Source organism: Salvelinus namaycush, chromosome 37 (assembly GCF_016432855.1).
Source record: "Salvelinus namaycush isolate Seneca chromosome 37, SaNama_1.0, whole genome shotgun sequence".
In the NCBI taxonomy this organism is placed as follows: domain Eukaryota; kingdom Metazoa; phylum Chordata; class Actinopteri; order Salmoniformes; family Salmonidae; genus Salvelinus; species Salvelinus namaycush.
Window position 1 is genome coordinate 15,199,273 of NC_052343.1, and position 26,048 is coordinate 15,225,320.

The 26,048-nt window shown below is 43.8% G+C and overlaps 1 pseudogene; it reads right to left on the reverse strand.

Annotated features, from left to right (window-relative positions):
• The window catches only part of LOC120031320, a 62,326-nt pseudogene that overhangs the window by 12,403 nt on the left and 23,875 nt on the right, over window positions 1–26,048 (reverse strand).

Consider the following 26,048-nt stretch of genomic DNA (forward strand, 5'->3'; position numbering starts at 1 on the left):
CAGTATAAGTTGGTACACCCCAGGTACACCCAAAAGTAGTCATCCATAATCACAGTAATATAGCTGGGCTATCTTGCTAATAAATCTAGTAGTCGGCCATCTTGTATAACATTACTTTAATTTCCGGCTAAGACAACAGCCCAGGGTTGGTTTGGAGGTGCAGATAATAGCCTGAGAGCCATTCCATATTGAGTGTGAATGGAAAGAGATGTCTATAGGGAGAAATTACATGACAGGCGACGCCATTACCGGCATGGAAATGTCCAATCCAAATGGGGTTATCCTAGTAATAAAGAAATATACAGGCGTCATCCCTCTAATCAGAGGAGAGAGGGCCTGAGAGATGTGCTATGATATGGGACGGATTATCGGCTAGAGGGACATGCAGAAGATAGGGTAGCATGCACGCGTGCACAAACGCACATACTCAAGAACACACACTTTCCCACAGACGTTATTGCCCTACTCACACACACACAGACGTGCAGTGGTTAGAGAATGATTAACCTTGTGGTTGGTCTGGGAAAATGACATTTGGCCAGCATCTGCATGGGGGGCTGCATGGTGTTTGGTTGTCTGGGACAGGTTAAGGTGTGGAAGTAAGGGGAGTGGAGTCATGATTTAGTACCTATTTAATAGAACATTATACAATTAACATCGACCAATGAGTCATGTGGGTGCTATGTGGGTGACGTCATCACGACTTCCAGGAATTGGGAGTAGCACTTCTTTGGGGGATGGTCCCTGGCTGGTCTGTCTGTGTTAAGGCAAACTAGGTATGGGAAGGATATAAAATAATGGAGACACATTTACAGTAAAAAAAGTGGCCTTTAACCATCCCTCTGTCTCTCCATGTATGCATCCATCCATACATTCATCCATCCATTCTTCTTAGCCTCACAAACCTCTTACTGCTGTCTTTGTCACACACTGATCTGTTTCTTCTGTCTTTGTGATTGTCTCCACCCCCTCCAGGTGCCGCCCATCTTCCCCATTATCCCCTGTGTAGTTATACCTGTGTTCTCTGTTTGTCTGTTGCCAGTTCGTCTTGTTTGTCAAGCCAACCAGTGTTTTGTGTCAGCTCCTGCTTTTCCCCAGTTTCTATTTTCTCATCCTCCTGGTTTTTGACCCTTGTCTGTCCTGACCCTGTACCCACCCGCATGACTACTCTTCCTGCCCCTGACCCTGTCTGCCGTCCTGTACCTTTGCCTCACCTCTGGATTACCGACCTCTGCCTGACCTGAGCCTGCCTTCCGTCCTGTACCTTAGCCCCTGTTGCTGTAACAAACATTGTCACTTCAACACGGTCTGCATCTGGGTCTTACCTTGATACCCGATAGTCTTACTCTTATTTAATAAGTCTTTAATAATTCTTATACCTTGAATGGAAATGTTGGGGGAAGGGCTGAATTCAGTGGGCTGCAGTGGTGGATGCTCAGTCCACCAGAGCTGTATTAGTCTGGTAGTGCTGACAGACTTGAATTGTACTGCAAACAACAGAGCCGGGGGAGGGGGGGGGGGGCATTTGCACAATGTGCTAGCAATCAGAGCAGGCATTCAGAGCATGTGGAGAAAGGTGGCACATTGTGAGCTAAGGTACAGCTCAGTAGCTTGACAGCTAGTGTGTTAGTTTGGTAAATGGACTGTATTGATGTAACATCATGAGTGATGCGTATTGGAAGTACAGTATATCAGATGAAGGCTGTATTGATGTAACATCATGAGTGATGCGTATTGGAAGTACAGTATATCAGATGAAGACTGTATTGCCAAAACATGCTGTTTTCAATAATGAAGAAGCAAGTTCTATACATCTTCCACTGTCCTCCTAGAGTGTCTGAATCTCTCTCACCCATCCAGGCCCATTAGTTAATGGAACAGAAGCCAGAGAGAAAAGCAGCTGTAACCTGATCCTTCCATCTTGACATCCTCCCTCTCTCTATGTATACGGTCTATACTGGCTGCCTCCCTTCATGTACTGTATATATCTTGGTACATTATGTAAATTCATATATCATCAACAACAGTAAAACATCCTGTTTGTCTCATCTTATTCCCCTCACTGTTCAAATCCTTCTAATTACCTAAACTAAAAACGGGAATCAGTTTCCCCTCTGCGCCTTTCCAAGTATGTTTGATTTGCACAGCAGTGTGACCCTGATGGAGGAAGTTAACATCTGATTGAAAGAACATTGCATGACCTGTTCCGTACTGATGGCTAACCTGGTGAAAAGTCTCCAGACACATGCTCCTGGGCTGCCTATTCCTAAATCAGGTGTCAACTCCCTCCATCCAAGACTGCACAACGCACATCGCTTTCGTCTGGTTCTCTTTTTGTTGGGGTATAACAAGAAGATCTTGCAGTCAAACAAAAGATTCCAGAAACATCTTGACAAGGTAGAAAAAAAGGTCAAGTGTCTGAAAGAAAATGTCCATGAAAAAGCCAGAGGTGAGTCCACATTAGTGGCATGTTGTGTTTTTTAGGGTTCTAGCCGATGAATGCACAAGGCAACTGTCAAGGCATTTGAAAAGGGCACACGGAGGGAAGACTAGCAACACAATGCAGGTTGTCGCAGTGCGCCCCTAGACATTAATGAAACCTACAATCAAACACTTCTCTGATTCAGGGCATAACTGGAAAGTACTTTGACTTTAAATCTGGGGAAAGCACAGCGCACTCTTATGAATAACAATAACCGTTAACAAAGTGCACAGTGGAAGTGTCACGGCACCATTTCATTTTCCACCGAGTCACAGTGTAGTTTATTGATATGTATGGTGGCAACCAGGTGATTACAATCCCTAGCTGCTGTGAAGCCATGAGAGCAGCTGCTGATAGAGCTCCATTAGAGCCACATAAACAGCCTCTGTTCTTATCTAAAGAGTGAACACATGGGAATAGGTGATATATTGTGTATTTATTATCACTGCTGCTAAACGTGAAGTGGGAGCACTCACTGTAGTGGGATATGATATTGCAGCTCTTCATCAGCTTGACCAGGAGGTTAACTTGCAGGCTGTTTTTTGTTCACTCTACTTAGTCGTCTGATGTCTGAAAACACAGGCTTGAAATTTTGGCCTTGCATTGGAGAAGAATGTGATTACTTTTGTAAAAAAATTCATCGGTTAATTAGAAATATTTTTTGGAATGCTTTTATTAATGCCTCCCCACAAGCACCTCTCCTTGAAATAATTGCATTTACTGTGAGAAATAACTATGGCATTCTTCTACCCAGGCAGCCGTGAAATAGTCTGCAAACCACCTGCTGCTTATGTCCCTGGATCAAAGTGTGTTCTGCATACATAACAGCCCCTGCCTAGCTAACTAAGGATGGCACACACCTGTTGTCATGTCCAAAAATGTACAGCAATCTATGTGTTTACTTTGAACCTTATCATATCAGTCAACAACAGTCATCAAATAAACATAGTTGTTTCATCAAATATATAAGTAACTAAGGATGGAAAAAATGTACTATTCTAGGACTTACTTATGAATAATGTATAGTATTCATTATTCATCTAGACTTATGGGATTTTTCCCTTAGCCTCTGATGGAGAGATAGGGAGTAAGGGCGGGAGGGAAAGAAAGAGAGAGAGAAAGAGAGAAATAGAGAGCAAGACCTCCAGTTATGAATGACATGAAAGGGTCTCTATCGCTAAATGCTATTAGACTAAGATCTGTAGGGTCTCTGTCAATCCTTTTTACAGGCACTCCGTTGCCCACTAATAGCATTGACAAGATTCTCCAGTTACCAAAGACTTCTGGAACAATGGGGGCCTACCATGTACCATGTACCATGTAGCTGTAGAGTTTCCGTACACATGATGAACCAAAGGGCACAAGCACAACAGTGCTTCATTCTTTCTCTCTGTTCCTATCCCCCTCTGGCCACCTGTCTGCCTGTCTCCTTTCTACAGTGCACTCTACACTCCAGCCCTGTGCTCCACTGTGGCTCGGATGACAAGGCTTCAGATTCACACAGCTCATTATCAGCTCGACCCAGGCCAGACCTACCATTGGAAATACCAGCTGCCTACGTGACCAGGGCCACTGCACAGAAGACAGGGGCAGAGAAAAAGGACAATGAGTGATGGATGGTGGGGTGAGAAAGGGAAAAGAGAAGGAGGTGGAGACAGATGGAAAGAGAGAGATAGAGGGATGAGCGGAGGGTGGAGACTGGCGTCAGAGGGAGATTGAGGTAGATGGCTCCTGCTGACACGGCCACGGGAGCTCTGGTTTCACCTGATTAGATTACTCTCCTATTTTGGGGATTTCCTCTTTTTTTCTAGGGGGATTTTTTGCAACATGACAGCCAAAAGAGAAATTATATATTTCCATGGCAAAGGACAGAGAGTTTAGATGAGACAGAGAGGTCATGTAGGAGGAGAGGGTAAAATAAGAGTTCAGGAGGATAAGACACGTTGAGACAGTAAAAATATGACAGAGATTGACAGAGGAGTGAAGTGAGGAGGAACACCTTGATAAGACAGTGAAAATATGGACAGATTGGTGGAGGAGGAAGGAAAAAGAGGAAGGCAGATCCCGTGGGATGGAATTAGAGAACTGTTCACAGAGGAGAGGAGCGCTAGACCAGGAAATAATGAGACGAGAAGAAGGTGTGAAGGAATAACTATGAGTAAGGACAATGACTGATAGAAAAGATAGGGAGACTGGCATTAACAAGCTGGCATACGCAGCAGGACATCCACCTCTGACACTGTAATATTCTTTTCACACATTTTCACAAGTTTACAACGTACAATTACTCATATGAGTCATATACTGTAGTTTAACTGCTGAAGTCAAATTTCAGATGAAAGGTTTGTATTTCACTAGACCAACTTAAAGCTGTCTTCATTTTCGAACAAAACATAACACAGAATATAACTAAAAAGCACTGAATCGGAAGCATAACAATGAACTAAAGCTACCAAACAGCTTACGTTTCAGTATGCACTGGTGTGGGCAAAATTAATAAAAGAAGCATTGTCCTCGCATGCAACCAAACAAACCCCTCAGCCTTTCATTGCCTATGTTCGGATGGGCTAACAGAATCAGTGTGAGGAGACTCCATCTGTTCTTGGCTCCTGCCTGCTCTGCCCTCCCACTGTCTGCCTGAAGTGTTCATCTCTGTTTGTGTGCTCTGGTCCAACTCATAGTGATTGAGGAGAGAAGGATGGCCATTTGTAAAGAGGGGTCAGCCAAGGAGATTAAAGGAAAAAGAGGGAGCAGGCGGGCAGTAATGGAGGACAGATGGAGGGAATAAAAGGAAAATGTGGAAGCAGGGTGAAAGAGGGAAGGAGAAAGGAGTGCAGAGCAAACAACCTGGGTACTTACTTGATGAGATGTCCCTGATGACTTGTCACCTCCTCAAGTATGTGTACTGTTCCAATGATTCAACATACTTGTTCTTGCCGTTACCTTTGACTTGTTGCCAAGCGCCTTTCACTGTCTCCTGTGACCTCACACATAATCTGACTCTGTAACCCCTTGACTCTGTGACAAACCAAACAAACGTCAGATCAACAGCCCAACCCTTCAAATTCCCCTCAAGTCCCAATAAACAGAGGTTGCTAGGACTTGGCGTCTGTTTTCAGGTCCCTCACAAAGGATTGGGACTGGGACAAAAGGGGTAATGACAACCTGCTACAAGGTTTGAGACCACCATCTTCTATATCGGCCATTAGTAATGTCAAACACTTGTGAAACCCACAAGTCTGGGTAAACACACGTAACCACAGCGCTTAGTCAGTGAGGTGTGTGTGTTTGGGGGGAGGGGGGTACTGGCAGAGGAAACACAATGGAGGCCTTCCTCAGAAAGTAAGATGCTGTGTCTAACTCTTCACCCAAAAAATGTGGTAAAAAGAACAATGTATGTGTTATGAACGATAGATAAGACTTTGTCTACTCTATGTTGAGCATTATACGACCTCCTCAATCACCTAAGTTGCCACTGAGTTGTGTGTGCTGTGTTTTATGGAAGTTTTACAAACAGAAGTTTGGTCATATTCATCAACTTTAGGTGCACAGGAAAAAGGTCACCTTACTGGATCCAGATGTATTTTTCATCCTTAAATGTATACTCTCTTAGGTCAGTGATGAATAAAAGGATGATTAAATGCTTTAATTTAGAAATGCACATGTTCAGCAAGGGGACTACCTCCTCCAGAATGTATAACACAGGGGAAAAAGTTACAAAAATAATTTGATGTTTTGTGGTCATAAAGATGTTATTTTATGGATTAATTTGCTTTTAAAAGACAATGATGTCACCTGATTGACACATCTATTGACATTCCAAGGACTCTGTGATAAATTACTTTTTTTTTACTGAACTGAACACAATTAAATTACTTTGAATGGATTTGAGGGACTTTAGTTTAGTTTAGTTTATTAATTTGACCATTTAAAAAAACAAGCACACATAAAACTTAAAAGCCATACATGCACATGAATAAAATCATCGAGGATAACACACAATAAAGTCTGGGACTTATTTCCATTGTGGTCCTCTTGAGACAAGATGGCTATACAAGATCGAACACAGTATGGCAATGAAATAATAAAGCAAAAACATAAAAGAAGAACATCTATCTCATCATTCCAGTTACATCATAGGGGTTATTCATATGGGCACAGAGGACATCAAACATATTTTTACTTTATTTTTAAAGCTGTTCAGAGAGGACGTTGTTTTTATAGGCAGAGGCAACTCATTCCATTCTGAGGCTCCAGTATACAAGAAAGTACCTTTCCCAACATTACTCCTGAACCTGTATCAGCAACACCTGATCTGGTGCTGTGATTGTGTGCATCCCTAACACGAGGAAAGTAATCACTTAAATATCTGGGCGCAGGACCATAAATACTCCTAAATACTCATAAATACAGGCAGCCAGTTTAGTTCCTGAAAGCAGCTCCTGCCTATGTGAGTACGTGGACTCACCTTCAAAACTACCCTGATCAACTTATTCTAGGCTATCTGGAGCTTCCCCTTCATAAGTTTAGATAAGCTCCCAAACCAGAAAGTACTAGCATAGTCAAAATGGCATTGAATGAGGGCAGTAGCTAGCACTTTCATGGAGTCCTTATCAAGCAGCTTGGACACATTCATTTGTGGTCCAAGAATGTGTTTGCTCGAAGTCGAACGTGAAGATGAATTTACTTCCGCTACAGACCTTGGCTGGGCTTCAAACCAGCTGCCAGTGGAGATGAAGGTTGTTCAATAACAATGTTGGCATGTTTTGTTTCTTTTTGACGCTCTTTATTTCTTTTCTAAGATCTTCAAAAGGCCAAATGACACAACCATGGCCCGCTAATGTATCCTTTCCATTTAATATTTTCCCTGCTTTGAGGAGATTTCTGTTTTTGGAAAAACTTCCCCACAAAGGACATATCCACAGTTATAAAGCATATTCCCACCTTATAACATCTAACATAAATGGTATCTACAGTGTAAACCTGTGGAGGCTCCTCAGAGGAGGAATGGGAGGACCATGCTCCTCAGTGAATTTCATAAAAATAGTGAAACATTAAAAAAAAGCTATCCTTTTTAGACAAAACTTTGACTAAATAAACTCAGGGGAAAAATACATGTCCTCTCACTGTCAACTGGGTTCATTTTCAGCAAACTTAACATGTGTAAATATTTGTATGAACATAAGATTCAACAACTTAGACATAAACTGAACAAGTTCCACAGACCTGTGATAACAGAAATGGAATGTGTCCCTGAACAAAGGGGGGGTTAAAATCAAAAGTAACAGTCAGTATCTGGTGTGGCCACCAGCTGCATTAAGCACTGTAGTGCATCTTCTCCTCATGGACTGCACCAGATTTGCCTGTTCTTGCTGTGAGATGTTACCCCACTCTTCCACCAAGGTACCTGCAAGTTCCCGGACATTTCTGGGGGGGGAATGGCCCTAGCCCTCACCCTCCGATCCAACAGGTCCCAGACATGCTCAATGGGATTGAGATCCAGGCTCTTCGCTGGCCATGGCAGAACACTGACATTCCTGTCTTGCAGGAAATCACACACAGACGAGCAGTATGGCTGGTGGCATTGTCATGCTGGAGGGTCATGTTAGGATGAACCTGCAGGAAGGGTACCACATGAGGGAGGAGGATGTCTTCCCTGTAACGCACAGCGTTGAGATTGACTGCAATGACAACAGGCTCAGTCCGATGATGCTGTGACACACCGCCCCAGACCATGACGGAACCTCCACCTCCAAATCGATCCCGCTCCAGAGTACAGGCCTCGGTGTAACATTCATTCCTTTGACGATAAATGCAAATCCGACCATCCCCCCTGGTGAGACAAAACCGCGACTCATCAATGAAGAGCACTTCTTGCCAGTCCTGTCTGGTCCAGCGACGGTGGGTTTGTGCCCATAGGCGACGTTGTTGCCGGTGATGTCTGGTGAGGACCTGCCTTACAACAGGCCTACAAGCCCTCAATCCAGCCTCTCTCGGACAGTCTGAGTAATGATGGAGGGATTGTGCGTTCCTGGTGTAACTCGGGCAGTTTTTGTGGCCATCCTGTACCTGTCCCGCAGGTGTGATGTTCAGATGTACCGATCCTGTGCAGGTGCAGGTGTTACACGTGGTCTGCCACTGCGAGGACGATCAGCCGTCCGTCATGTCTCCCTGTAGCACTGTCTTAGGCGTCTCACAGTACGGACATTGCAATTTATTGCCCTGGCCACATCTGCAGTCCTCATGCCTCCTTGCATAATGCCTAAGGCACGTTCACGCAGATGAGCAGGGACCCTGGGCATCTTTCTTTTGGGGGTTTTCAGAGTCAGTAGAATGGCCTCTTTAGTGTCCTAAGTTTTCAAAACTGTGACTTTAATTGCCTGCCGTCTGTAAGCTGTTAGTGTCTTAACGACCGTTCCACAGTTGCATGTTCATTAATTGCATGGGAAACAGTGATTAAACCCTTTACAATTAAGTTCTGTGAAGTTATTTGGATTTTTACATATTATCTTTGAAAGACAGGGCCCTGAAAAAGGGACGTTTCTTTTTTTGCTGAGTTTATATTCGCATGTAACCAAATAATTGAAGGTCTACAGTAGCCTCAACAGCACTCTGTAGGATAGCACTGTCATTGGTGTAGAGAGGAGTATGCAGGAGGCAGTCGCAGGTTTAGAACTACTGAATTTATTTAAGCACCATAGATCAAGGCGGGACGAAACCCAAACGCTGTTGTGCTCAAAATATATCTTCATAAACAAAAAGGCACAGGGTGAACCCAAAGTGAAAAATATAAAGTACTCAGGAAATAGTAGGAGAGAGTCCTCTCAGGAAAACAAATAACATTTACAATGACAGACAAAGACAAATGGCAGAGGGAGTATATATACAGTGATAGAGTGGGGATTGGAACCAGATGTGTGTAATGATGACGAGACAAGTCCGGGGTTGATGAGTGAAGGCCGTTTGCCAGCAGTAGGTTCGGTAGCAGCTAGAAGGCCGGCGACGCCGAACGCCTGAGCTGGACAGGAGGGGGAGCCAAACCGAAGGCTGGTGTGACATGCACCATGGTGTAGCTGGAGGACAACTAGTTTCTGTCCTCCTCTGGGTACATTTTACTTCAATACAAAACCTAGGATGACAACTTCCAGAGGACGTCGTCCAACCTATCAGAGGTCTTGCAGCATGAACTGAAATGTTGTCCACCCAATTAAAGGATCAGATAATGAATCTAGTACTGAAAGTATAAGCTACAGCTAGCTAGCACTGCTGTGCACAAAATGTGGTGAGTAGTTGACTTAAATAGAGAGAAAGACAATAGTTTAACCTGTTTGGACTAGGAGGCAGCATTTTCACGTTTGGATGAAAAGCGTGCCCAGAGTAAACTGCCTGCTACTCAGTCCCAGTTGCTAATATATGCATATTATTAGTAGATTTGGATAGAAAACACTCTGAAGTTTCTAAAACTGTTTGAATGATGTCTGTGAGTATAACAGAACTCATATGGCAGGCGAAAACCTGAGAAAAATCCAACCAAGAAGTGGGAAATCTGAGGTTTGTAGTTTTTCAACTCTTGGCCTATCGAATACACAGTGTCTATGTGGTCATATTGCACTTCCTAAGGCTTCCACTAGATGTTTAGAACCTTGTTTGATGCTTATACTGTGAAGTGGGGGCGAATGAGAGGGGATTGAGTTAAGTCTCTCCCAGAGAGCCACGAGCTGACCATGTGCGTTCACGTGAGAGTTAGCTTGAGTTCCATTGCATTTCTGAAGACAAAGGAATTCTCCGGTTGGAACATTATTGAAGATTTATGTTAAAAACATCCTAAAGATTGATTCTATACTTCGTGATCGCGCATCATGAATTTGGAATACTGGGCTAAACGCGCTAACAAAAAGGAGGTATTTGGACATAAATGATTAACTTTATCGAACAAATCAAACATTTATTGTGGAACTGGGATTTCTGGGAGTGCATTCTGATGAAGATCATCAAAGGTAAGTGAATATTTATAATGCTATTTCTGACTTCTGTTGACTCCAACATGGCGGATATCTGTCTGGGTTGTGTTGGTCTCTGAGCGCCGTACTCAGATTATTGCATGGTTTGCTTTATCCATAAAGTTTTTTTGAAATCTGACACAGCGGTTGCATTAAGGAGAAGTATATCTTTAATTCTGTGAATAACAGTTGTATCTTTTATCAATGTTTATTGATAAATATCTGAGTATATCTGTAAATTGATGTGGCTCTGTGCAAATTCACGGGATGTTTTGGAGTCAAAGCCAAATGGAAACGGAGGTTTTTGGATATAAATATGAACTTGATCGAACAAAACATACATGTATTGTGTAACATGTTGTCCCGGGAGTGTCATCTGATGAAGAATATCAAAGGTTAGTGATTCATTTTATCTCTATTTCTGCTTTTTGTGACTCCTCTCTTTGGTTGGAAAATCGCTGTATGCTTTCTGTGACTAGTTGCTGACATAACATAATGATATGTTCTGCTTTCGCCGAAAAGCCTTTTTGAAATCGGACACTGTGGTTGGATTAACGAGAATTTTATCTTTAAAATGGTGTCTAATACTTGTATGTTTGAGAAATTTGAATTATGAGATTTCTGTTGATTGAATTTGGCGCCTTGCAATTTCATTGGCTGTTGGCGTTCCTAGACAGGTTAAACATTTTGAACAAATTAGTGAGAGAGAGAGAGCTAGCTATATTTCTTATTTGTTTACCTTTCACTTACTTAGATAGCTAATGCAGCTAGCTAGTTTAGCCTACTCAAACACCCGGCTCAGAGAGGGATGCTATGTTACCTAGCTGGCTATGGCTATCCCACACTGGAACTCTTCCAGGTCAAGGTAAGCTTTTGGTTTTATTAATTTATTGCCACTGGGCCCCACCGGTGTAACTGCTAAACTGCTTGCTAACTGTACACTGTACTGCATGATTGTAGCGGGTTTACTGAGGCGTTAGTTCTAGTAGCTATGTTGTCTTGACGTTAGCTAATATGGTAACAATGATGTAGGCTGTGTGTAGCGGTTAGCAGTTATGATATGAAAGTTTGACTTGGAAAAGTTTTTTCGCCTGGTCACAGACAACTGATGTGTTGTGCACTGAAGTCCAGAATCGAAGGGAAAAGCTTAGAGGAGGAGAGCGCATAAACGCGATAAGAAATTATCCAACAATCAAAGGGATCATCCTGTGGTATGTGGCTGCTATGAAAGTGAATTGTGTTTGTGGTGATCAGGAGTGTATTCAATCCGCCGAATCTGTTGAAAAATCTTTCTTAAACGGAAGCAAATGGAACGAAACGGGAATAAACATACCTGAATTTGTCCAAAAGAAACTCTTGTTTGCAACTGTTGGACTAATGATTACATCCTAGATCAACTACACAAGCAAGATTATCTGTCACATTGATTACAAACATTTCTCTCGACTTGTGCACCTAAGTTGTAAACTTTCATTCATAGGCTAGGTAGGAACCTCATGATGGGTATAGAGAACATTTGAGTATCATGTAGTAGCCTAAACCTATCGATGTTACATTGAGCTGGTTGAATGGAATATGAATGACAGTCATCTAATATCCTGTAATAGAAATATGGCCATGCTCATAAAAAAAAAAAATAATCGTCCTCCCTTATCTTAAACGGCACCGACCGCAACTGGTGTAAACCTATAGTATATATACAATAGTAGTGGATTCGGCTATTTCAGCCACACCCGTTCCTGAAAGCTGTATAAAGTCGACCACACTGCCATGCAATCTCCATAAACAAACATTGGCAGTAGAATGGTCTTACTGAAGAGCTCAGTGACTTTTAACGTGGCACTGTCATAGTTTTCTGCCTTTCCAACAAGTCAGTTTGTCAAATTTCTTCCCTGCTAGAGCTGCCCCAGTCAACTGTTAGTGCTGTTATTGTGAAGTGGAAACTTTATGAGCAACAACGACTCAGCCGCGAAGTGTAAAACCACACAAGCACACAGAACGGGACCGCCGAGTGCTGAAACGCGTAGCGCGTAAAAATCATCTTTCCTCGGTTGCAAGACTCACGACCAAGTTGCCTCTGGAAGCAATGTCAGCACAATAACTGTTTGTTGGGAGCTTAATGAAATGGGTTTCCATTGCCGAGAGCCGCACACAAGCTTAAGATCAACACGCACAATACCAAGTGTCGGCTGGAGTGGTGTAAAGCTCGCCAACATTGGAGCAATGGAAACGCGTTCTCTGGAGTGATGAATCACGCTTCACCACCGAACAGTCTACGGACGAATCTGGGTTTGGCGGATGCCAGGAGGATGCTACCTGCCCCAATGCATAGTGCCAACTGTAAAGTTTGGTGGAGGAGGAATAATGGTCTGGGGCTGTTTTTCATGGTTCGGGCTAGGCCCCTTAGTTCCAGTGAAGGGAAATCAATTCTTATTTTATTTTTTACCCCGTTTTCTCCCCAATGTTGTGGTATCCAATTGGTTGTTACAGTCTTGTCTCATCGCTGCAACTCCCGTACGGACTCGGGAGAGGCAAAGGTCGAGAGCCGTGCGTCCTTCGAAACACACGCGACTGTGTCAGCGTGCACTGCGCCCAGCCCGCCACAGGAGTTGCTAGTGCGCGATGGGACAAGGACATCCCTTGACTTGAACCCAGAATCTCTAGTGCCACAGCTAGCACTCGGGAGGCCGTGAAGGGAAATCTTAACACTACAGCATACAATGACATTCTAGATGATTCTGTGCTTTCAACTTTGTGGCAATAGTTTGTGGAAGGCCCTTTCCTGTTTCAGCATGACAATGCATGCCCCTGTGCACAAAGCAAGGTCCACACAGAAATGGTTTGTCGAGATTGGTGTGGAAGAACTTGACTGGCCTGCACAGAGTCCTGACCTCAACCCCATCAAACATCTTTGGAATGAACTTGAACGCTGACTGCGAGCCAGACCCAATCGCCCAACATCAGTGCCCAACCTCAATAATGCTCCTGTGGCTGAATGGAACCAATTCTCTGCCACAATGTTCATAATCTATTGGAAAGCCTTCCAAGAACAGTGGAGGCTGTTACAGCAGCAAAGGGAGGACGAACTCTATATTAATGCCTATGATTTTTTTTTTATGTTTAACGAGTAGTTGTCCACATACTTTGGGAATGTAGTGTACTTGTCCAGCATGCTTTTGAGAGCAATATGACTTTTTATGGCCTGCAACTAAATCAATGTCTTGTCTTGAAGAGCTCTTGAAGAGGTGTACATCTAATTTTAAAAGCACAAAGCACCCAATAGAAGAACCCAATAGTCAATGAGGAGTATTGTTACATCGTGCTGGTTCTCTCTCATTCTGCCACAAATCACTCAATAATTAATCTACCGAGAAATTGCAAGGAAGCCATTGAATGTGTTGTTGTTACAGAACTACCTCCTCAAAGGTAGAAACTGACAAGAGATCGTAAGGCAGAGCTCAGAGTTAATCCAGTGACATGAAACATTTTGTTTTCACGCAAATCTTTTGAAATTGTCTCTGTGACAAAACGCAGACCACTGTAGTTACCAGAGACAGAGCACAAAGCTAGTGCTAGACTGAAAACATGTTCACACATGTTCCGAAAAAACCCAAGAACCTTTCTGACCCCTGATTCAATGGAATAAAGATCCAGGTTATGAACTGAGGTGCGTGGAGTGGACTGACCATTGTAGGTGCGGTTCCACATCCTCCTGGTTACGGTTTTCCCCACAGGTCTGTCCTCTGGCGAGGTCATGGTCTCGTTCAGGGCGTGTGTGTACAGCATCAGCCCGTCGTAGAACCCTCCGGAGATTATGTTCATCTGCAGGGAAGCAAAAGGAAATTGTAGAATAGTTATTAAATCTATCATCACTTATTCTTTTGAGATGGCTTAGATCAACCATACAATACATGTATTAATAGTACATCTATACCTCTCATCCAATATATACTTTTTTTCTATCATTAGAAAGCTACTGCGTATGTCTAGCTATATTTGTGCCACTGCCATGGAGAGCAGAACTTCTTCTGCTAACTACTTGTCTCTTCTACAAGCTTCTCTACAGTGTTTGATATATTTCAAGTTAATGCCACTTTTCTATTTCTCACAACTATAATTATTTCCTATCATCTCCATACTTATTTCTACCCCTTTATTAATTTCACAATTCTGCCTGAGGAACAATTTCCTCTTCCATCTCGTCATCTCTCCAAACAATGGTCCCAAACCAAAAGAGCTGTCCACGTCAATCACAGAATGGAATATGAGGACAATAACCCACTCAGACAATTCACTCAGTTCAGTTGCATCAATTGGAAACGTACAGACATAATGTTCAGACAGGGTGAATGAGGACCAGGTAGACCAGGGCAGAGCTCTCATGCTCTGTGCCTCTCTCTCATCCTCCAGAGTCAGACCTGACTATTTATTACATTAACTGCACTTAGCTGTCTGTTACAAGTGATTCATCGGCTTGTGAGGGGTGCCAGACAGCCCTGTCTGAAACCAGGACCAATGGCGAGTCTCCCTTCCTCCCGGGGGTGGAATAGAAGCCCTGACGTACAATCCTGGATTTGTGTGTATCGAACGGGGAGGGCAGTTAGATGACGTGGCCTGTCAAGCTCTTTATTTTGCCCTCCCTCCTGAAGTGTAAATTGTCACTGACGCAAAAGCACACACATGCATGCAAGGACACACACCTCCATCCGGAGTCAGAGATAAACGATGGAATTGAAGGCAGTCAATCTACCATATTGAGGATACGTGGATGTATCGTGCCAATCTTTGTGAGTGTGTGTGTGTGTGTGCGCATACGTGTGTGTCTCTCTCATCTCCTAAACAAGACACCAGTGATTCAGCTGCAGAAGTGTGTAGAAAATCATCATTGTGCACCTTTGTAGGGAACATAATAAGAAGATAAGCTCCACTAACTAAATTAGCTTTTTCTTCCGAATTAAATTGAATCAATTGTCCAGGCATTGCACGCGAGCCAATTACGTATAAGCCTACTTATCGCAGCCTCTCCATCTTTCTACGCACAAACGCACAAACACACTCTCAGATGTGCAAACACCAATGAACTAGTACTACTGCTAAATGAACTAGTACTACTGATAGTTCTTTGTGTGTTGCTTTGCCTGTCAGATGTGGCTCAATCAAATGTTTCATAATGAGATATTCTCTATAATACACTGCTCAAAAAAATAAAGGGAACACTTAAACAACACAATGTAACTCCAAGTCAATCACACTTCTGTGAAATCAAACTGTCCACTTAGGAAGCAACACTGATTGACAATAAATTTCACATGCTGTTGTGCAAATGGAATAGACAAAAGGTGGAAATTATAGGCAATTAGCAAGACACCCCCAAAAAAGGAGTGATTCTGCAGGTGGTGATCACAGACCACTTCTCAGTTCCTATGCTTCCTGGCTGATGTTTTGGTCACTTTTGAATGCTGGCGGTGCTCTCACTCTAGTGGTAGCATGAGACGGAGTCTACAACCCACACAAGTGGCTCAGGTAGTGCAGTTCATCCAGGATGGCACATCAATCCGAGCTGTGGCAAAAAGGTTTGCTGTGTCTGTCAGCGTAGTGTCCAGAGCATGGAGGCGCTACCAGGAGACAGGCCAGTACATTAGGAGACGTGGAGGAGGCCGTAGGAGGGCAACAACCCAGCAGCAGGACCGCTACCTCCGCCTTTGTGCAAGGAGGTGCACTGCCAGCGCCCTGCAAAATGACCTCCAGCAGGCCACAAATGTGCATGTGTCTGCTCAAACGGTCAGAAACAGACTCCATGAGGGTGGTATGAGGGCCCGACGTCCACAGGTGGGGGTTGTGCTTACAGCCCAACACCGTGCAGGACGTTTGGCATTTGCCAGAGAACACCAAGATTGGCAAATTCGCCACTGGCGCCCTGTGCTCTTCACAGATGAAAGCAGGTTCACACTGAGCACATGAGCACGTGACAGACGTGACAGAGTCTGGAGACGCCGTGGAGAACGTTCTGCTGCCTGCAACATCCTCCAGCATGACCGGTTTGGCGATGGGTCAGTCATGGTGTGGGGTGGCATTTCTTTGTGGGGCCGCACAGCCCTCCATGTGCTCGCCAGAGGTAGCCTGACTGCCATTAGGTACCGAGATGAGATCCTCAGACCCCTTGTGAGACCATATGCTGACACATGCACATTTGTGGCCTGCTGGAGGTCATTTTGCAGGGCTCTGGCAGTGCACCTCCTTGCACAAAGGCGGAGGTAGCGGTCCTGCTGCTGGGTTGTTGCCCTCCTACGGCCTCCTCCACGTCTCCTGATGTACTGGCCTGTCTCCTGGTAGCGCCTCCATGCTCTGGACACTACGCTGACAGACACAGCAAACCTTTTTGCCACAGCTCGCATTGATGTGCCATCCTGGATGAACTGCACTACCTGAGCCACTTGTGTGGGTTGTAGACTCCGTCTCATGCTACCACTAGAGTGAGAGCACTGCCAGCATTCAAAAGTGACCAAAACATCAGCCAGGAAGCATAGGAACTGAGAAGTGGTCTGTGGTCACCACCTGCAGAATCACTCCTTTTTTGGGGGTGTCTTGCTAATTGCCTATAATTTCCACCTTTTGTCTATTCCATTTGCACAACAGCATGTGAAATTTATTGTCAATCAGTGTTGCTTCCTAAGTGGACAGTTTGATTTCACAGAAGTGTGATTGACTTGGAGTTACATTGTGTTGTTTAAGTGTTCCCTTTATTTTTTTGAGCAGTGTATGATAGCCCTACACTGAGTGTACAAAGCATAAGGAACACCTTCCTAATATTGAGTTGCACCCCTTTTGCCCTCAGAACAGCATCAATTTGTCGGGCATGGACTCTACAAGGTGTCGAAAGCGTTCCACAGGGATGCTGGCCCTTGTTGACTCCAATGCTCCCCATAGTTGTGTCAAGTTGGCTGGATGTCCTTTGGGTGGTGGACCTTTCTTGATACACACGGGAAACTGTTGAGCGTGAAAAACCCAGCAGCGTTGCAGTTCTTGACACACTCAAACCGGTGCACCCGGCACCTAATACAATACCCTGTTCAAAGACACTTAAATCTTTTGTCTTACCCATTCATCCTCTGAATGGCACAATCCATGTCTCAGTTGTCTCAAGGCTTAAAAATCCTTCTTTAAATGGTCTCCTCCCCTTCATCTACACTGATTGAAGTGAATTGAACAAGTGACATCAATAAGGGATCATAGCTATGTCAAGTTCATAATGTCTTGTACTCTCAGTGTATAGATTATTATACCAAGCTTTATTCTGTGTAGTAGATCTAAGTCTTCATGCCTTAGCATGTCTTCTCCTTCATATTGCCTCAAGTCTGTGCCATGTTGAGATCAAGTTGTCTTTTTAAAATAAATACTCCTTTTGATCTCAATTCTCTCTCTCTCTCTCTCTCTCTCTCTCTCTCTCTCTCTCTCTCTCTCTGTATGTGTACAGGGTGAGTCACTCCTCCCTTTTCACTTGCTCTTCATCTGCTTTGTTCTCTCTGCATGATCACCCAGTCTTCCTGCAAGAGAGCACCCCCCCACCACACACACACACACACACACACACACACACACACACACACACACACACACACACACACACACACACACACACACACACACACACACACACACACACACACACAGACACAGACACACACACACACACACACAAACACACAAACACACACACTTCAGCCTCTTACCAGTGAATCCTCCACCGTAAAGTTGAACATTCTCTTGGCATCTGTCTTCAGGTCCCTCACAAAATCTTTATATTCAGGGTTCTGTGGTTCTCTATAGGTCAGGATTTTCACACTCTGAGACAGACACAAAGAAAAAAAACGATTGTGATTCATAAGACAAAGGTTTCACTGAATTATACAGAATCATACCATATGATGGGGTCAGAAAATCAGGTTATCAATTTCTGCTAATGAATGAATGAACCACAGGTGTGAGAAACACCATTTCTGTGGTAGAAATTAACAGTATGTTCCTCTTTCCCAGGCCTGTCGCTTTTATAAACAGGCAACTGTTATTAGAGCCTAGTTGCTCTATTATATGTTGTCAATGTGACCAGTCATCCAGAACACATCCTCCAAAACACCTTACAACATTCATCAAACCATCTCATCTCCCATTCCTACAGTCTGTGTAGATACAGGTCCAACCTCATTCAAGCAGAAAACTAAGGTCTGAGAAGGCTAACATGTAAAAACACAGCAGTGAGAGAAGTGTTCATACGTATGGGTTATGGCATTGGTTCCCAGACCATTAGGACCCACTTAAAATCTGTGTCAACCTATGCAAAATGACCACGACCCACCAGTAGGGCCGTATGTTGTGCACCACTGATGTATAGTACGTGCATCAGTTACATTTTCAAACCTCGGGCCCTTTGTTTTGCTCTTTCAGGCTTTGTGAGATGAGACTGATATCAACACATTGATGGGATGTCACGAAACATATAGTTATGTTGCCTCTCTCCCCCTCGATGGAAAGTCTGTTATTCACTAGGGAATTGAGGAGAAAATTAAAGTACTTCACAGTGAGAGAATGGAAAATCATCCAGATTAGATTTGTCATCTCATCTGCCTGGAAGCACACTTAACACCAATGACAACCATGGGGAAACATAGGGACATCAAAATATGACTGCTTTAGGGCCTGCTGTGTAAGTCAGTGGAAAATACAGCAGATACCTGTTTCCAAGGTAATGATGGGAATGAGATGAGGAATGAGATGATACACTTGACTCTGATCCAAGGCTTACCTGGAAGGCCTCCTTGGCGACAAGGTCGTCTTGGTCCCCTCTGGCCCACGGTTGAGCATTCTGGGAGTCCAGGCTGTGTCCAAACATGTCAATGTAGAAGAAAACAAACTCCTCCTGAGGAAGGCCTGCCCGCCGAAAGTGAACCATCAGCTGCCTGAATGTGTCCGGAGAGCAACACACAAACACCACTACGGGGGCAGAGAAAGCGAGAAAGGGTTATAAAAAGAAGAGAGTAAAGACAATAGGAGTGTAATGATAGTTATTGCACATATGGTCAAATATAGTTTCTTCTTGCAAAATACACAACAACCCACAAAAATCCTGACTTTAAATTATAGACCTGTCTAATACATGTAGGAATAACAACAATATTGTAAATGAATGAGAAACTTAACAAATTCTGAAGCAAAAGCATGTAAGGTAATATGTCCATTTTCTTTCAAGTGTATTCAACAAGCATCCTAAAAAGCATCCTTTAACCAAAGCATATAGATGTAGGATCTTGATTTGATCACTCTTTTGTTGATGAGAATTTTCCTGCACAGCAGAAAACTTGTAGTGTATTCAAGGTATCAACCCCTACAAAAAAAAAATCCAATAATTATAATACACATAATAATTCACATTTCCTGTCGCTGCAGGGTTATTTGCCTGCTGTAGCAAACTGGCTCAAATTAAGATCCTGCATCTGTAACAATGTGACAGGTCTTCAATGTAGTTCATCCTGCAGGCCAATGTTGTGTGAGCAGAATGAGAAAAGCAAAAACACATGTCTAGCTAAATAGATCAGGTTAAGAATCTCTTAATTGTATTTGAAATGCTTTATTAGTCACTCTGGTTAGCCTAGTCATACTTATCATCATACAGATATAGAATTGGAGCAAGTCTCCAACAGCAGGAAAATAATCCAGTAGCAACAGGAAATGTTAATTATGTGGATTATAATTAATGGACATTTTTATAGTCAATACATTTTTCGTAAAGGAAAATCAAGCCTGAAATTTCAAAGTGGAAATTACAAATTTTAGAATCCTTGTTAATGCTCAAATACACTACAAGTTTAACATTTCCTGCAACAGGGTGATCAAATTAAGATCTTACATCTGTATGATGAGAAAATAATACACTAAACGCTTCAAATAACTGAATACATTTTTTTATTTGTGAATTTTAAACCAGCAGACACTGCAATACTTGGGACCAGGAGTTGTGCACCTCTTAGGCCAAGGGCTTATTGTGTCAACCACCCATTTACCATGCATCAATATCCTAATCGGATTGACCCAGTACAATGAGAGCATAGATGACCATCTATTTATTTTCCTTACACAACAACCACTGGCCACATCTAGATAAACAGACAAACAAACAGACAAACAAGACAGACCAACACCTAATAGGCACTTCAAATCACACTTTTTTCAAAGACACACACACTTCTTCAAGACTTTTGGAAAAGCATTCCAGATTAAGCTGGTTAAGAGAATGCCAAGAGTGTGCAAAGCTGTCATCAAGGCAAATGAGGGCAACTTTGAAGAATCTCAAATATAAAATATATCTTGATTTGTTTAACACTTTTGTGGTTACTAAATGATTCCATATGTGTTATTTCATAGTTTTGATGTCTTCACTATTATTCTACAATGTAGAAAATAGTAAAAATTAACAAGAAACCTTGAATTAGTAGGCGTGTCCAAACTTTTGACTGGTATTGTATGTATATGAGATATTTTTGTATTTCATGTGTTCACTTTATCATTATGGGGTATATATTGTGTGTTGGGTGAGAGGAAAAAAATATTTAATTCATTCTAAATTCAGGCTTTAATACAACAAAATATGGAAAAAGAAATTTTGGGTGGGTATTTTTTATTTTTTTACCCCCTTTTTCTCCCCAATTTCGTGGTATCCAATTGTTAGTAGTTACTGTCTTGTCTCATCGCTACAACTCCCATACGGGCTCGGGAGAGACGAAGGTCGAGAGCCATGCGTCCTCCGAAACACAACCCAACCACAACACAACCCACTGCTTCTTAACACAGCGCGCATCCAACCCGGAAGCCAGCCACACAAATGTGTCGGAGGAAACACCGTACATCTAGCGACCTGGTCAGCGCGCACTGCGCATGGCCCGCCACAGGAGTCGCTAGTGCGTGATCAGACAAGGATATGCCTACCGGCCAAACCCTCCCTGGCCCGGACGATGCTAGGCCAATTGTGCGTCGCCCCATAGACCTCCCGGTCGTGGCCGGCTGCGACAGAGCCTGGTCTCGAACCCAGAGTCTCTGGGGGCACAGCTAGCACTGCGATGCAGTGCCTTAGACCACTGCACCACCCAGGAGGCCGGGGTATGAATACTTTCTGAAGGTATGGTAAATAGGGGTAATGAGTGAAAGGAAGGGGGACAGTCAATGTTAGCCCACAGGCTAATTGTGCTGGGGTATAGTGCCTGTGGCGGTGTGTCAAAGACAGTGATCTGAAACAGGGCTCTATTAGCTCTATGATCAGCTCTGCTCCCATCCAGAGGTTAACTGTCTCGGTCAGACCCTTCATTAGCCTGGGTAATTACTGCAGGCTGCCAAGTACCTGGCACTGCCATGGCAGCACACAGTAGGTGTGTGTGGATGTCAAACCGTGTTCAGCATTCTCTGTGCGCCATTGTGTTAGTTTTGCCTGGTCCAAAAACAACCCTTAAGCTCTATTCCCCATAAGCAGGTTGTGCTGCTGTGATCCTGTGTGGCCTGTTCTAGTACAGGTAGGTCTAGGCTTATCTAGTCTTGTCTATTCTAACTTGTCATAGTGTATTGTGTTCTGGGCTCGTCAGGTCTGATGGGTTATTGTGTTATGGTCTACTTAGGGTCTTGTCCAACGACGGACTGGCCATCTGGAGCACTGGGAGTTTTCCCGGTGGGCCGCTTGATAATTGGGGCCGATGCAACGCAAAATATAAATAACCCCAACCCCCGCTTAAATAAAAATAACCAAGTGCTCTGTGTCTGACTGGCCCAGGCGAGTGGGCTGCCGGCCCACTGCAGTTGGGTATTACATCTGTCAGCCTCTCTCTTCCAGCCAATTACTTTTGGTCCAGTCCATTCTAACTTTACCTGAGCCCCGCCCCTTTCCCATCTCTGTTAAGTGGTGACATTTGGATAAATAGTGCAGTGGAGCAAGATGGACAAACAAAAAGAGAAAAACGTAAAGGTGGTGCTGAAAAGCGGAGAGAGAAGAGGTTGAAGTCCCTTGAGGCTGATGCAGCCAAATGTTTTAAAATAACTAATTAACTAATAATAACTAACTAATAACTAAAAAACTAATGTGCTACAGCAAACTTTCAAAATGTTGAACTCATTGTTATGCGTGAATGGTTATGATTAATGACAAGTTAGTACTTAGCATTAACAAATTAGAGACTAACCACCAATGAAATGTAGATCATTTTTCTTGCACAAGTATATAATGATGGAACAAAACCTACAAAAATTATAAATGTTGGTTGTGTATTTCTTAAACTGCTGTATTGTCCAATTGGAATTAATATTATACTAGTGGTATATAGTATACTATTACATGAAATTATGAATATACTAACATTATGTAATTAAAATTAATATTATACTAACATTATACTATTATATTAACATTATACTTTTTATTTAACATTCAAATATTATACTAATATACTAATATATACTAATTACTCATCCAGGTTGAGGATAGTGCATCTGCAGTGGACAGATGTAGATTGAGCCAGAGCCAGGATGCCACTGACTGCCACCCCAATTTTTGATTATTTTAAGAGGCCGAAGTCAGGGGACCTAGATATGTTTTTTAGCTTCCACCCCCAACAAAAGTGTGAAAAGTCTGTGGTGCAGAAGGTTTTCTTTTGTAAAGATGGGACCAACTGGAAGTGGCTGTCATACAGTGAAGAGAACCATGCTTTATTCTGCTTCATTTGTATGGCATTTGCAAAGCCCACAGAGAACAGCCCTTTCATGAATGGAATGTCAGACTGGAAGCATATCCATCAGAGAGTGAAAGAGCATTATGCATAGAGATTATGCTGAGGCCTACTTTCTAAGGTCCTCCAAAGGTATCATTGAGAGCCTGTTCATCTGCAGTCTGATGTCTGCTCATAGAGAGCAAGTGAACAGAAGAAGGCAAGTGCTAGAGCGCATTATAGATGTTGTTAAAGTCATAGGCAAGAGGGATCTGAGCTACAGAGGCATGCAGTCTGAAGCAGCTTATACGCTAGATGACAGCAGCATTGACCATGGCAACTTTTTAGAGATGATCATTCTGCTGGGAAAGTACAACCTGTATATGAAATAGCATCTCACTGCCTGCATAGAGAAAAGCAAAACACTGCATGAGTCTGGGTCAAGAGGGGGCAGAGGCTCTCTAATCACTCTATTATCAAAGACTACCATCGATAACGTCATTACCACCATCCAACACACAATACAGGCCACCATAGCAAGTGAAATCCAGGAAGCTGGCATGTTTTCAGTCCAGATTGACACTACGCAGGACATTACAACACAAGACCAATGCTCTGTCAGAGTCAGATATGTGACGAACGTCATCCAAGAGAGGCTTGTGGCTGTGGTGAAATGCGAGGCATCCACTGGACAATACTTTGTCCAGGTACTGAGTGAAGTACTGGAAAACATGAAGCTTGACATCAGCAAGTGCATTGGCAATTCCACTGATGGAGCCTCCAGTATGCAAGGCCAGTATAAAGGCTTCTCTGCCTTGCTCTCTGAAAAGTCCACCAATCAAGTGCATGTGTGGTGCTTTGCACACATTTTGAACCTTGTTTTGGCAGACACAACAGAGAGTGTCTTGGCAAGTGGGTCACTTTTTTCTCTCGTTAACAACATAGCTGTGTTCTTCCGTGAATCCTACCAGAGGATGAACATTTGGTGCGAAGGAGAGCAAGGACTCAAGACACAGACGTCTTGCTCCAATTGGAGAGACACGCTGGTGGGCTAAAGACAGTGCCTTAAAGAAGGTCTTTGGAGGTTTTGGAAATCCAGATGAGGGACTCTATGTTGATGTTCTTCTCAATCTTTCAACCATACAAGATCAGAAAAACAACACTACTGCACGGGTCAAGGCACAAGGATACATTGAGGGGTTGCTGAAGTATGAAACAATACTTACAGCTCAGATATTCCTCAGAATATTTCAGGTCACCTCACCAGTCTCAAAATATCTTCAAACAAGTGGACATTGTGTCTGCGCATCGTATGTGTCATGCCCTGATCTGTTTCACCTGTCCTTGTGCTTGTCTCCACCCCCTCCAGGTGTCGCTTATTATCCCCGGTGTATTTATCCCTGTGTTTCCTGTCTCTCTGTGCCAGTTCGTCTTGTTTGTCAAGTCAACCAGCGTTTTCTCAGCTCCTGCTTTTCCCAGTCTCTCTTTTCTCGCCCTCCTGGTTTTGACCCTTGCCGGTCCTGACTCTGAGCCCGCCTGCCTGACCACTCTGCCTGCCCCTGACCTCAAGCCTGCCTATCGGCTGGTACTGTTTGGACTGACCTGGTTTATGAACTCTCGCCTGTACCCAACCTGCCTTTTGCCTACCCCTTTTGTTATAATAAATATCGGAGCTCAACCATCTACATCCTGTGTCTGCATTTGGGTCTCGTCTGGTGTCCTTATAGTACGAACTGGCCATGACAGACCCAGCAGACTTCGACCAGCTCTGTCACTTTGTCTCCCTGCAGGGAGCCACCATTGGGAGGCATGACCATTGGGAGGCGGGACCTTTTGGAAGGGCTTCGTTCCCTGACGGAACGCCATGACCAAGGATTTCTACAAGGGTTTCTACACCTGCATTGCTTGCTGTTTGGAGTTATAGGCTGGGTTTCTGTACAGCACTTTGTGACATCAGCTGATGTAAGAAGGGCTTTATAAATACATTTGATTGATTGGTTTAAGGCGATAATGGATCAAATCCGTGAAGCAGCTCATAGGCAGCACGCCACATCTGAGACCTCCCAACCACCCAGTAACTGTTCAACTAGTTGTGGATTGGTTCAATCTACCCCGGCTCCCCGAGAACCCCACTTACCTCCTCCGGAGCGTTATGCAGGTGATCCTGGTACCTGCCGGGCATTCCTTTCCCAATGCTCCCTCATTTTCGAACTCCAGCCCTCTTCGTTCCCGTCGGACCGATCGAAGATAGCGTATTTAATCACACTAATGTCTGGAAGGGCGCTCTCCTGGGCGACGGCTGTGTGGGAGGAGCAATCTGCTGTGTGCCATAGCCTTGGAGGAATTTAAGGCAAAAATTAGGAAGGTTTTTGATTCTCCGGGAGGGAGGCGGCTCGAAAACTACTGCAGGTACGTCAGAACTCCCGTAGTTTGGCAGACTACGCATTTGATTTTCGCACATTGGCTGCCGAGACTTCCTGGAATCCGGAGGCTCTGTTCGACACCTTCCTTCACGGACTGTCGGAGGGGATAAAGGACGAGCTCGCAGCTTGGGAAATACCACTGGACCTTAATTCCCTCATCGCCCTTTCAATTAGGATTGATGGGCGCCTATGAGAAAGCCGGTGTGAGAGGAGGTCGGGCCTCGGGAACACTCGTTCATCTGTTGATGCTGGAATCCGGAAATCCCCGAAGTGTGTATTTCCGAGGAGAGCCGAAAACACCCAAGGTTCCTCGAGAATCATCGGCGACGGGTGAGTTGGATACTCCAGAGCCCATGCAACTGGGAAGAGCTAGATTATCGGTTGGGGAACGCTTGCGTAGGCTGAG